We start from the raw sequence: 14,601 nt of genomic DNA on the forward strand, positions 1-14,601 counted from the left end.
CGTGAGGCTCATGCTTTTTCCTGCCACTGTGCAATGCAAGGGTTTGTCCTGCTGTTGGGGTACATTCTTTTCTTTAAGGCTTTTCCCTGCCATCATCTCCTGACATCTTCCCCACAAAACGTTCCTGCAGTTCGAACGTCATAAGAGGGACAGATAAATAGACACCTGTGCACCATGTAGCTCACATCACACAGAACTAGTGTGAGTGAAGACACATACAGGGCTGTGAACTCATTTTGATAAGCACAGTGACATTGACCAGAAGCAGACATCTATCCTTTCACCTTTACTTTTCGTATTTGCATTGAAGGTAAATAATACTATCTTCACTTTGAGAGCAGAGACACTTGGGTGCCCAGGAGTGGAGTCATAGTTAATGACTTTATGTTCCATGATTTTTGACTGTAGAAACGTTATTTAGAGGCAGTTCATGTCTGACATTAGCTTTTGTCTTCCTAGTAAATTTTTTTTTCCAGATACCAGTCAGATGAAGTAGAGATAGTTAAGCTCAACACTTCATTACAGTGTTACATAGAAGTACCACCTAGTGACAGCAACCTTCACAGATTTGCACTTTGTAGCTTTCACTTATTTTACTACTCACTTCTGTATTATTTAATCTTTCTGTATAAAACCAGTGGCAATGGTAAGATTTCTTAGATATCATAGACTTGGTTACTACTTCTTCTGGAGCTTAGAGCTCTCTGAGGAAAGCTGCTGTTTATGTACAGTCACCGAAGACCTCAAGAGGCCACGTAATGCAGAGGTGGCCAGTATGTATTTCTTGACCAGTTCAAGCTCTTGTGACAGGCTACATCACTTGCTCAGCAGTGGAGCTGTGCTGTTGCTGAGGTTACAGAATAATTGGAATCTTTGGATGCAGGAGAAAATATATGGAAGGCGATATCAGATGACAGAATTAGTGCAGTGATGAATAATAGGCAAGAGTGAGCCAGAGGTATAGCATAGAAATTATGCCATTGTATATAAGACAAGGCCCAATTGTTGTAATGGGCCCTCTAGCCTTAGACTCTACGTAAGCATTTCCTTTGGATAATTAATATCTCTGGGAGTTTCTAAAGTACAAAGATTTAGATGTATACTTGGAATAACTTATTGGACTTCCTGTTTCCTAGGCTGTGTGTGCAGGCACTTACAGTGGGTCCCTTTTGATGTGTTTTATTCTTTCCAAGGACACTCTTGCTCTCATTGCTCAGCTCGGTGTACTTCCCTCCCAGTCTCCGTTCCCTCACTTACTTGCAAGCTGTTATCCCCTCCCCTAAGATACCGAGGTTGATATCCTTCCTTACTAGGTTGGCAAGCCTGTGGCCAAAGATGCCCCTACACCATGTTGTCACATGAATCTTGTCTCCTGCTAGCAGTTCTCATTCCTCAGAGAGGGAACCATGGTCACACAAGCCAAAGCACTGTATATGACATAGTCACACAGCTAGTTGTTAAATTGCAGGCTAATCTGCTCCTACCTAAGTCTTTCCCTGCACCTGTAAGGACAGGAAGATTAGCTGGGGTGCCACATCCTTCACCTTTGTCCCCAGAGCTCTGTTACCCCTCTTGATTTGCTCCAGGACTCCCTAGGCAGTGTTGTTATTTGCCATGTGGATGAGCAGCAACAGACGATGGTTGGAGGCATGGACAAGCCTCAATAGTCTTCCTGCAACAACCTGGATCAGCATCCCTAGTTAACAACAAACCTCCCATGACAACATGTCTGGCTGGCAGATGATTGCCTCCATCCCACGCAGGACAGTCACTTGCTGTTTTCTCTGGGTGTTAATATATGGTTTAGCCCAGATGGCTCTAAAGTATTCCTTAGGCTTCCTACTCTTACACCAGTAGTGGACAGCAGTAGTGAGCACACCTGTGGGAGGGGTGCCCAGGTAGAGGAACTCCTCTGCTTGGTGACAGAGCTCCGGGAGGAGATGAGTAAGTTGAGGAGTATCAGGGAGTCCAAGAGATAGACTTCTAGAATTGCAGCCTACCTTCCCTGGGACAGGCCTGGCAGGCAGGCAGGACACATGATACAAAGGATTCCTTACCCTTTCTCCACCTGGCTGAACTTAAGGGATCACCTGGCGGTGACTTAAGGGATAGGGGGCAATGGTGACAAGTTCCTGCCCAGCACAGCAGGCATGTCTCCTCCATGACTACCCAGCTTCCCAAGTACCCTTGCATAATAAGTATGAGGCTTCTCAAGTGGAACCGAGCAATGATGCGGATGAGGGTTCATCCAGGTTGGAGGTGTCAGTCTACACCCTGTGTCAAATCCTCTTCCATAAAGAAAAAAAGATGGGTCATTGTCATAGGAGACCCTCTCCTGAGGGGAACAGAAGGCCCAATATGCAGACTGGACCCACTTATTAGGGAAGTCTGCTGCCTCCCTGGGGACTGGGTTAGGGATGTGAAGAGAAAACTTCCTACTCTGTTATGGCCCTCAGATTATTATCCATTATTGATTTTTCAGGTAGGCAAAAATGAAGTTGCAAGAAGAAATCTGAGGGCTATCAAGAGAGACTTCAGGGCCTTGGGATGACTGGCTAAGGGATCAGGAGCGCGAGTAGTCTTCTCCGTCCTTCCAGTCACAGGGAATGATGAGGGAAGAAACAGCAAGAGCCATCAGATCGATACCTGGCTCTGAGCCTGGTGGCATCGGCAGAATTTTGGACTTTTTGATCATGGGTTGGTCTACACAACACCAGGCCTGCTGGCAACAGACAGGGTACAGCTGTCTCGAAGGGGGAAAAGGATCTTTGCACAGGAGTTAGCCGGGATCATTGAAAGAGCTTTAAACTAGGCTTGAAAGCAGAAAGGGATAAAACCAGGCTTGCTGGAGATAAGCCTGGTGGTGGCACGCCAATGTATGAGGGACAGTGTGCTAGTGAGGTCCTTTGGTCTGCCATCTTGGTGGAGGTAGGGGATGGAGATCCATGCGACAGCAAAGGTGCAAGGGTTATTGATGTGTTAGAAACCACAGAAGAGCTTGAGAACAGTCATGTAGGAATTGGGGCTTCTCCCCCCAAAAAGGTGGTGGGATCAATAGCCCAGCTGAGGTACATCTACACCAATGCATGCAGCATGGGCGACAAACAGGAGGAGCTGGAAGACACTGTGCGGCTGGAAGGCTATGATACAGTTACAGTCATGGAAACATGGTGGGTTGAAGGCCATTGTGGGCATAGCAATCATGAAATTATAGTTTTCTATTCTTGGATAAGTAAGGAGGGGGCTTATCAGAACCGCTACCTTGGACTTCTGGAGGGCAGACTGTGGCCTGTTTAGGGGCCTGGTTTACAGAGTCCCTTGGGAGGCAGTCTTGAATGGCAAAGAAATCCAGGAAGACTGGACATTCTTGAAGAGGGAAATCTTAAAGGTGCAGGAGCAGGCTGTCCCTATGTGCCGAAAGATGAGCCAGTGGGGAAGAAGACTGGCCTGGCTGAACAGAGAGCTTTTTCTGGGACTCAGGAGAAAAAAAAAGAGAACTTAATGGCCTCTGGAAGAAGGGGCAGGCAACTTAGGAGGACTACATGGATGTCATGAGGTTATGCAGGGAGAAAATTAGAAGGGCCAAAGCCCAACTAGAACTTAATCTGGCTACTGCCATTAAAAAAAAAAAAAACAAACAATAAAAAAGGTAAATAAGCAAATGCATCAGCAATGCAAGGAGGGCTAAGGAGAATCTCCATCCTTTATTGGATGTGGGAGGAAACAGAGTAACAAAGGATGAGGAGAAGGCTGAGGTACTTAATGCCTTCTTTGCCTCAGTCTTTAATAGTAAGTCCAGTTGTTCTCCAGGTACACAGCCCCCTCAGCTGGAAGACAGGGACAGGGAGTAGAATGAAGCCCCCAATATTCCAAGGGGAAGTGGTTATTAACCTGCTACACCACTTAGACACATGCAAGTCTATGATGGGGCCAGATGGGATCCACCCAAGGGTATTGAGGTGAGCTGGTGGAAGTGCTCACCAAGCCGCATTCAGTCATTTATCAGCAGTCCTGGCTAACTGGGGAGGTCCCAGTTCATTGGAGGTTAGCAAACATGACGCCCATCTACAAGAAGGACTGGAAGGAGGATCCAGGGAACTACAGTCCCATCAGTCTGACCTTGGTGCCGGGGAAGGTTATGGAGCAGCTTATCTTGAGTGCCATCACATGGCATGTACAGGACAACCAGGTGGTCAGGCCCAGTGATGAAAGGCAGGTCATGTTTGACCAACGTGATCTCCTATGACATGATGACCTGCTTAGTGGCTGAGGGTAAGGCTGCTGATGTTGTTTACCAGGACTTTAGTAAAGCCTTTGATACCATTTCCCACAGCATCTTGGAGAAAGTGGATGCTCACGGCTTGGATGGGTGTACTCTTCACTGAATAAAAATCTGTCTGGATGGCCAGGCCCAAAGAGTAGTGGTGAATGGAGTTAAATCCAGTTGGAAGCTGGTCACAAGTGGTGTTCCCCAGGGCTCAGTCCTGGGCCCAGTTCTGTTTAATATCTTTATCAGTGATCTGGATGAGGGGATTGAGTGCATCCTCAGTAAGTTTGTAGATGACACCAAGTTGGGCGGGAGTGTTGATCTGCTGGAGGGTAGGAAGACTTCAGAGGGATCTGGACAGGCTGGATTGATGGGCAAAGGCCAACTGTATGAGGTTCAACAAGGCTCAGTGTCAGGTCCTGCACTTGGGTCACAATAGCCCCATGCAACGCTACAGGCTTAGGGCAGAGTGGCTGGTAAGCTGCCTGGTGAAAAAGGACCTGGGGGTGTTGCTTGACAGCCGGCTGAATGTGAGCCAGCAGTGTGCCCAGGTGGCCAAGAAGGCCAATGGCATCCTGGCTTGTGTCAGAAATAGTGTGGCCAGCAGGACCAGGGCAGTGATCGTCCCCCTGTACTCAGCACTGATGAGGCCACACCTCGAATACTGGGTTTAGTTTTGTGCCCCTCACTACAGGAAAGATGTTGAAGTGCTAGAGCGTGTCCAAAGAAGAGCAATGAAGCTGGTGAAGGGTCTGGAGCACAGGTCTTCTGAGGAGCAGCTGAGGGAACTAGGGTTGTTTAGTGTGGAGAAAAGGAGGCTGAGGGGAGACCTTATTGCTCTCTACAACTGCTTGAAAGGAGGTTGTAGCAAGGTGGGGATTGGTCTCTTTTCCTAAGTGATGAGTGATAGGATGAGAGGAAACGGCCTCAGGTTATTTCTTCTCTGCAAGGGTTGTCAGGCATTTGAACAGGCTGCCTAGGGAAGTGATTAAGTCATCATCCCTGGAGGTATTTAAAAGACATGTAGATGTGGCATTTAGCGACATGGTTTAGTAGTGGACTTGGCAGTGTTATGTTTACGTTGGACTCGATGATCTTAAAGGTCTTTTCCAGCCTAAATGATTCTGTGATTGGTGAGTGGACCTTGTTCTCCATCACTGTTAGGGCACTGCACTGGTTCTGTAAATTCAGATGTAAGGGTGGAGAAGGGTCCGTTCTGCTGCCAGAAATGCCAAGCTCCCAGGCTCCCCCATTATGGAAGACTTCATCCATTGCTCCTCTGAGCACCATCTCTAGCTGTCTCTGCTTCCCCACATCAGATATACGGGAGTAACTGGCCCCTGTTAACACTCCTTCCTCAATTGCAAATCTCAGATACCAGTGCTTTTTTTTTTTTTTTTTTTTGGTCACAAAGGATGGGGAAAAAGTTGTGTGAGGGAGGAGAGAATGTGAAAAGAGAATCGGTGGCATCAGCAGCCCGGTGGACACCGCTTCCCGCGGGCCAGGGCAGCGCCTCTGCTCCTCCTCCGCAGCTTCAGGAATGCTTTGCCAAGCTTGCAGGGCTGCTCCGCGGGTGCGGGGCCGGTCCGGCCGGGACCCGCCCTGCAGGGCTGCTCCGCGGGTGCGGGGCCGGTCCGGCCGGGACCCGCCCTGCAGGGCTGCTCCGCGGGTGCGGGGCCGGTCCGGCCGGGACCCGCCCTGCAGGGCTGCTCCGCGGGTGCGGGGCCGGTCCGGCCGGGACCCGCCCTGCAGGGCTGCTCCGCGGGTGCGGGGCCGGTCCGGCCGGGACCCGCCCTGCAGGGCTGCTCCGCGGGTGCGGGGCCGGTCCGGCCGGGACCCGCCCTGCAGGGCTGCTCCGCGGGTGCGGGGCCGGTCCGGCCGGGACCCGCCCTGCAGGGCTGCTCCGCGGGTGCGGGGCCGGTCCGGCCGGGACCCGCCCTGCAGGGCTGCTCCGCGGGTGCGGGGCCGGTCCGGCCGGGACCCGCCCTGCAGGGCTGCTCCGCGGGTGCGGGGCCGGTCCGGCCGGGACCCGCCCTGCAGGGCTGCTCCGCGGGTGCGGGCGGAGCCGCTGGCCACTGCGCGGCGCACAGCGGGCGCGCTGGCCCTGGCTTCTCCCGCCGCCAGCCCCTGGACAGCAAAGCGCTGGAGCAGCAGGAATCCGCCTCCTCCGCGACGCTTGGGCGCCGTCCAGCGACTGCCGCCCTGAGGCCTCGAGCGGACAGAGCCCTTTGGTTTGACAAACATGTTTCCCATTTAAAAATAGTGGAAGTGGGAGAAGACGCAGGAGAGATGGACGCTGGCTTTGCCAACCAGCTTCTCTCTAAGTATAGATCAGTACCACAGGAAGCCCATGGAGAGGAAGGAATTAGTTTTACTTCAAGTTAGGTTAGTGAGAGTGAATTGAAAGAGTTACGGAACAATAGTAGAAAAGACTTACAGGCATACAGAGGTGTTTAGATTGACAATGTAATTTTAAATGTTGATACCAAAACCAGATACTAGGAATAATCTTGCATATTATATCAAAATGCTTAAAACAGGTTCTGAAAAAGAGGAATGGGGAGAATGATTGACATCTTTAACGGGGGGGAGGGGGGAGGTGGTTATGCCTGTTCAAAGCTCCTTGTGATCTTAAAGATGCTGAAATGCTTTGGGCACAATGTTCCCCAGTCTCAAAAAGCAGTGACTGTCTCCTTGGCAACAAGAAAGGCATGTGTCTGTTCCCATGGAAATGTACTGTGAAGGCTTCACAAGAAGGATTGTGTTCAGAGCCCGACAGCGCAGGCTCCAAGTTCTTTGTTGCTCGTACCTGAAGCAGAAGCTGTCGGCACATTCAGGTGCTCTGATCCTGCAGCTGAGAACAAGGAGTGAGCTGCAAATACTGTGGTGCTGTTCCTAGCTCCCCGTGTAAAACAGATTAACCGTATACTGTTGTTCCCATCTGAGGAGTTCCTTCCTCAGTCGCTAATTGCCAGCATTGAACACTTCTTTGCAGCTGTTCATAAGGAAAGCCGTATTCTTGCTAGCCAGAGAATCATCAGAGAGTTTCTCATACTAATTCTTTCAAAGGAGTGGACCGACAGATATGAAAAACAGGAAACAAAGTGTATGCAGGGAGTCTGCATCTCAGCAGTCCTTTCTGACGTCTGAAAGGAGAAGAGGAGAACTATGTAGAAGCACTGACAGTTCTACCTGCACTAGAGCCACCAAATAAGAAATTGCTAATACAGTAAACAAATTATATATTAGAGGCACCATTTCTTCTGAACCCATTGTGATGCTCTTCTAAGGGAGCAAACATATTTACCGAGGACCAGAAGTAGGATCCAAGCCTAGTCTGATCTTTTATTTTTTTAAATATGAGGTGTGGGATGCAGAAACACTAGTGGAACAGTGATCATTTCAAAGTGGTGGACTGGGAAAATTATTTTATAAGCAGCATTTTGTATGCATTTGTGTCTATTATGTATGGGTATTACTAAGAAGTGCGTTTGTTCTTTTGTTTTAAAGTTTTTTCATCAACAGCCTGCTTTTCATTCTAGTAGCTTCCTCTAGTCCTGCATGAAGGGATAGTAAATAGAAGTGCATTATTTACCTTTATCATCCTACTGTTTTGTCCCCTAATGCCTACCTTCTAAGGTAAAAACCCTAGCATTTTCAATCACTGTCCCAAACTGGCATCTCTAAGCCCTGATTCTTTTCCCCTTCTCTGCACCCTGTAATTTTGCTGTGTTTGCAAAGAGACAGCAGCTAGGTCTGCATATATGTTTCCAGAAGGGCATTCCTGGTGTTTTGTCATTGCCTTGTTTCTTCTGTCCGTCTCTATTCCATGGTTCCATGTTGATTGGACAGGTATTTGAGTTACTTGTAATGCTTAAGTATTTCCCAAGTAGATTCATAAAATCATAGAATGGTTGAGGTTGAAAGGGACCTGTGAGATAATGTAGTCCAACCTCCCTCCTCGAAGTTGGGTCAGCCAGAGCAACTTGCCAAGTACCAAGTTTAGTGAAGTTTTGAATATCTTCAGGGTTGGAGTTAAGTTGCTCTCTGGGCAACCCGTTCTAAGTAAAAAAACTGTTCACCTGCTCACAGTAAAAAAGCTTTGCTTGTGTGTAAATGAAATTACCTGCATTTAATTTTATGCCAGTTGCCTCTAATCCTGTCACTGGGTGCCCCTGAGAATAGTTTGGCTCTGTCTTCTTTATACCATGCCATCAGGAATTTACATACATTGGTAAGATCCCCCCTGAGCCTTCTCCATGCTAAAAAAATCCCAGTTCTCCCAGGCTTGCCACATTACGATAGCTGCCCCAATCCCTTAACCATCTTTGTAAGCACTTGCTCCAGTATGCCCATGTATTTCTTGTACTGTGGAGCCCAGAACTGGACACAGTGCTCCAGATGTGGTCTCACCAGTGGCAAGTATAGGAGAAGGATCACCTCCCTTGACCTGCTCGTAATATTCTTCCTAATGCAGCTCAGGAAGTTGTTGGCCTTCTTTGCTGCAAGGGAACACTGCTGGCTGATCTTCACTTTGTTGATCACCAGGACCCCCTGGTCTATTTCTGAAAAGCTGATTTCCAGCCAGTCATCCCTTCGCCTGTCCTGGTGCATGAGTATAATTTCTTCTTCACAAATTCATGCTGACTACTCTTGGTCACCTTCTTGTGTTTTATGTGTTGGAAATGGTTTCCAAGATATGCTTCATTACCCTCCCTAGGACTGAGGTGAGGCTGAACAACCTGTTTTTTCCCAATTCCTTCTTCTTCCGCTTCTTAAAGATAGAAGTGATATTTGCTTTCTTCCAGTCCTTAAGAACTCTCTCAATCTGCGTGAGTTTTCAAAGATAACTGAGAGGTATCTCACAATGACATTGGCTAGCCCCCACAGCAATCCTGTCAGGTCCCGTGGACTACTGAAGGTCCAGTTTGTTTAAATGTTCCCTAATCTTGCCTTCCTCCGCTAAGGGCGACTCTTCCTTGCTCCAGACTTTCTTACTGGTCTCAGGAGTCTGGGATTCCTGATGGCCAATGTTGTCAGTAAAGAAGGAGGCAAAGAAGGCATTTAGTACTTCAGCCTTTTCTATGTCCTTTCTCGGTAAGTCCCCTTCCCCATGAATGGGCAGTAAGCCCACATTTTCCCACATCTTTCTTTTGCTGCTGATGTACTTATAAAAACCTTCCTGTCTACCCTTCGTGTTCCTTGCTAGAGTCAACTCCAGGTGGGCTTTTGTTATCCTGATCACATACCTGCATGCTTGGACAGGGTCTCTGTATTCCTCCTGGGTCACCTGTCCCTGCTTCCGCCTCTTGTATGCTTCCTTGTAATGCTTGAGCTCAGTCAGGAGCTCCTCGTTCATGCATGCAGGCCTCCTGCTGCTTTTGTTTGATATCCTGCTTGTTTGGATGAACCAGTCTTGAATTTGGAGGAGGTGATCTTTGAAAAATCAACGAGCTCTCCTGGAACCTCCCGTTCGTTTCAAGGCCGTAACTGAGGATTTTTCCAAGCAGATCCCTGAACAGGCCAAAGTCTGCTCTCCTGAAGTCTAGGGCTGCGATCCTGTTTTCTGCCCTGCTCCATCCTCTCATGTTCCTGAAATCCTCCATCTCATGGTCCAGCCAAGGCTATCCTGATCTTCACATACCTGACCAGTTCTTCCTTGTTTGTAAGAATCAGGTCCGGCAGAGCACCTCTTCTTGTCTGCTCCTCTGTCAGCTGTGTTAGGAATTCATCTTCAACTTGCCTCAGAAGCCTGGATTGCTTGTGCCCTGCTCCATTATCCCTGTGAACAGGAGGGTTTTTCCTGCTGTCTGAGGTCTCACCTACTTCTTCCTCAGCAGGGGTAGCAGACACCCACCACAATGCTACCTGTGTTGGTCTGCCTGCTAATTGTGGCCTATAAGTTCTCAGCTGATTCACTGTTCATCCCACGGTGGAGCTCCGTGCACTCCAGCTGCGCTCTCGGCTAAAGGGCAATGCCCCCTCCTTGCCCCCCTGCCTGCCTTTCCTAAAGAGCCCGTACCCGTCCATTGCAGCACTCCAGTTGTGCCCGTTGTCTGCTACCTTAGAATTCAATGCGTGTTTAGGACGGGAAAGGAAACAGAGCGGCACTGACAGCGTGTAGATGATTGTGCAGCTTTCTGTGGGCCTATCAGTCTAGGAGCAAGTACGGCACCGTTGCTATAGGAATCAATAGAATACGTCACATCTTCATAAGTCTTAAGAGTGTCTTCTGCCATCTAGCCAAAAGCAAATGTCTGAAAGAGCATTTGACTGATTCCTGCTCTCTCTCATGCTTTGCTGCAGGAAGGATCCTAACTATTTTTATTTTGGGAGACTGCAGCAGGTTCAGAAGCTGAAAGACTATCCACTGTTTTAGTTATATGTGATACATTCTTCACCAGCTGCCAGACAGAACGGTAATGTTCTGAAGGTATTCTTCAGGGCTTTGTCTGGTCTGAAATGTCAGAGAACTGTGTCCCGTAAGCATGCTAGAGGATTCACAGGATTGGTCCTTTGATAGATAAATGGAGTTAACATATAAAGGGGGAAATAGGGAAGAACAATGCTAAGCCTTAAAATAAGGCCATAACAAGGAGAGGGGTATAGGCCTGCACCTAATTCTTGATTAAATTATTTCTCATGAGAAGGTGTGATTCTTGGCTTCTTGCAGCACTGTAGAAGAGGCAAGGCATCCCGGAGTATGACAGATGCATGGCAAAACTGTCGTAGGGTGGGGCAAAATCAGCAAATGGATAAGACAGAGGGATGCAGAAGTGGGCACTTTCTTACTCCTGTATTTGGGATTTTAGACAGTTTCAGAGCAAATTTTTGCCAGCAGCATTCCAAGTGGATTTAATCAGATTTAAAAAAGTATTTCCCTTGTTCAGAAAAGACAGAATTGCAGTGGTGAGATATGCAATGGCGGGAGTTTGACTGGGGAAAGGAAGGATTGACCCCACTAGCAAAAGATGGAGAAACTGGAAAAAAATAAGGCTAACTTAAGACAAAATCAGCTAAGTGGAATAATTGTTATAGATCAGATACAGTAGGAAAGGAATCAGTTATGTTTTAGACAAAAGAAGCTTTTCTTAAGAGCACAAAAATGACAAGCTTCTCCTGTGTTGGAATTTTTTTCCCAATATTCTGCTCCCCGTATTTCTTATGGTTGGAGTATTAGTGATTGACCTTCCATTACATAAACTTTTCACTAATTTTAAAAGTTTGTTTTATGCTGCTTGTAGGTGAATATCCTACTCCAGATTAATAGACAAGATCTTAACTAAAGGAACTGAAACAGATAATTTTCTAATTTTCTTGATATCTCAGACTTATAACTAAAAACTTAGAAAGCCTTTATCTCTATAACCTTAGCAGAGATTTACGTCTTACTATTTGGCATTGTATTTATAATTAACATTCAGTTTTGCTGTATCATATGTATATGTACTATCTGGTTGTGTCATCTGAGCACTAGGGAATCTCTTTGAAGAATGAAGCATACTTACTTCCCAAGAGAGAACAGTCAAAATCCCCCACAAGTACATTGTTTCTATGGTTTCAAGTTGCAGGCTGGGAATAAATTGATCAGAAAACAGGTGCCAAGGATGGGGTGCACAGAATAGGAATTTGGTGGCTATTCAAAATAAGCATAGCTAGACAGCTGCTGTGCCAAGTCCACTGCCTGTCAGGACGACTAGTGAGCTCTCTGTTCCATTGCGCTCTATTTCCATCTGGTAACTTAATTTGTAAACTGTAAAGGCCAGAGGCTACACTGTTTTTTTATCTGTACCTCCTAGTACTCTCAGGCCCTAGAAACAATCTAGTACCAAGAATGGGAAGGACTGTGAAATGTGACAGATAATCTGACATAAGGTACAACACATAATTCTTCTCCCTCCACAGTTCACATCCACACACAAACACACCCCTCTGTTATTTGAGTTTTACCACTGTAAGTTCTGTTTATTTTGCAAAGTGCTGAATGCCATAATGATTCAACTTATGGTTCTTCTGCCTGTGTTTCTTCTACATATGTTTTGAGGCCTATTTAACAAGTAACTTGTGCCACCATTTATGTGCCTTGTCATTTAGACGTGCTTTTTTTCTGGGAGGATATGCAGTGTGTTACTGTGCACACTTTATGACTTCATGATCCCACTGCCAAGTGCAGTTTGCTACTCCAGGCTCTAATCTGCCAGCCTGCTGTGTCTATGCTCTGGTGAGACAGACAAGGAGACAAACCACTGTATTGTGCTGGACCCAGCCGTTGGCCACTTTTGCAGCACTCAGTTGCTCAAAAAGAGCCTCAGTTGAAAGCCTATTGTCCAGCTGAAGCCTGAGTACCATAATCGTGTCCCTGTGTCATGAGTTGCTGTGCCTGGCATTTCTGTATCCCTGTGATTTCATATATGTATTTGTGTGCTAGGTGAATGGAATGCTGAAAAAATTAGAAAACCGTCTTACCTGCTGCTACAGACATAGCAAGTTCCTTCACTTCAGGATTTATCTTTCATCACCTGCTTCAGTGTTTCCAGCCTAAATTTTCTGTCTAACATTTTAGGCTCATCTGATTTTTTTTTTTTTTTTTTTAAATCCTCTGTCCTGACTGGCTGTGAAACTTCTCCAAAATCTTCTCATTTGAGGATTTAATCTACATGACTCTTACTTCCCTCTTTTAGATCTCTGAAGATGGTAAAACAATCTGGATATAACAACCATCCTTGGAGTCCTTAGTAGCCACTTCCCTTCCACTTGTTTTTATCATTTGTTTATAACCTTTCAGTAATTCTTATTTTTCCCGGCAATTAGATACAAAATATGTGCATGTTAAGAATTTCAGGCGTGTAATGACACTTTACTACATTGCATTTAAGTTACATTTGCCATTTCCCACTGGCTGCCATTTTGCAAAGTCATTGATGTTTGCTGTAATTTTGTACTCTTTGAGGTTAACTTTGACTTTTTTTGGAGGGGTAATCTATTTGTAATTGTTGTAATTATTCTGCCAAATAAAATAATTTAAAAAGACACTTGGGCTTGTTTGGCAATGCAGTTTTTTTACGATCACCAATGTTACTTGTTGCTCTCAGTTCCATTGTGCTCTAAGTCTGTTTGTATTCAACTGTTGTTCTACTAGTTTATTTTAAATGGGAGGTGGATTTATTAGACAGTCTATGCCAAGATTTATCTATTTACCTTCTTTGATTATGTGTTTTCTCCAGTCACCTAGTGCTTTCTAAGACTGTTTCTCAGTTCTTACGTAGCTTTGCATAGTAATACATCCATCGGTCACTATTTACTTATTATTGATTTGCTTTAAAAAATATTTTTTCCTGATAAAGAAACAGGAAATCATGTTGTTTTTCCTATGATACAGAAAGGCAAGAATACTCTAGGCAGTTGCATTAGTATGATCCTAATTCCATGCAAGGCTCAAGAATGATTTTTGAAAGCGAGAATAACTAAGCATGAGGAGGACCTAGATGGTAGATGGGATAAAAAAGCAACGTAACTTTGCTAACCTTCTCTTTCTTGGATTAGCTAACTTTCCACGCAGAGGAGACAGTGTATGTCTTACTTATCTAGACTTCAGTGAAGCCTTTGATACAGTGCTATCTGAAAATTTATTTGGGACTCAGAAGACAGATAATGTAAGAATTGCAGGGTAGGTAAGAAACTCAATAAAGAAGACACAAAAGACATTGCGGTTTCTTCGGGATTTGCTTTGGGATTCATGTAATTTAGTATTTTCAGTAATGTCCATGGCACAAAAATAGGAAGTGTAGTAATTAAAGTTGGTGATGATGCAAAATAGACAGGTATCATTGAAGCAGAAGAGAGTAAGTTATATGGAAAGAACTGGATGATTCTGAAGACTACACAAATAGAAATCAGATGATACCTGATGACAGTATAGTCCACAGTCATGCACTTAGGGACTTGTAGCAGGAATCGGCACTGTAAGATGGACGCTTATCTAATGGCAGTGATTAAGAAGGAGAAACAGCCCAGTGCATTAGTCCACTTGCAGGAAAATGTGGGGTTATCACTGTTATAATATTGTGGGAGGCAGTTGTGAACCTAGCAAAGTTTGGTAGAAATTGGTGTTGGTGACAGAAGTATTTAATGCCACATGAATACATGGCCTTCTGGAGACTATAGGTACAGTTCCATTTGCCCTTGTTCTAGACAGGTTAACTGGGACTAACACGGAGAACGCTGACGGAATGATGAGAAATGGGCACTCAATTTTAGGAGACCCCATAACAGTTTCACTTGTTTAGTCTGAGAAAAGGAGGAGTGAGTGTGGGTATGACTGCTATGTATAAATG

General features: G+C 46.0%; 1 long non-coding RNA gene across 1 annotated transcript in view; it reads left to right on the forward strand.

Moving 5' to 3' along the window:
* Window positions 1-13,258, forward strand: part of LOC116963493 — a 33,714-nt gene extending 20,456 nt beyond the window's left edge. Inside the window, exon 3 of the long non-coding RNA XR_006166210.1 lies at window positions 12,696-13,258. This is a non-coding gene — a long non-coding RNA (uncharacterized LOC116963493). The remainder of the gene's footprint in view (window positions 1-12,695) is intronic.
* Window positions 13,259-14,601: the final 1,343 nt, after the last annotated feature.

This window comes from Tyto alba, unplaced genomic scaffold (assembly GCF_018691265.1).
Source record: "Tyto alba isolate M040663 unplaced genomic scaffold, T.alba_DEE_v4.0 Super-Scaffold_38, whole genome shotgun sequence".
In the NCBI taxonomy this organism is placed as follows: Eukaryota; Metazoa; Chordata; class Aves; order Strigiformes; family Tytonidae; genus Tyto; species Tyto alba.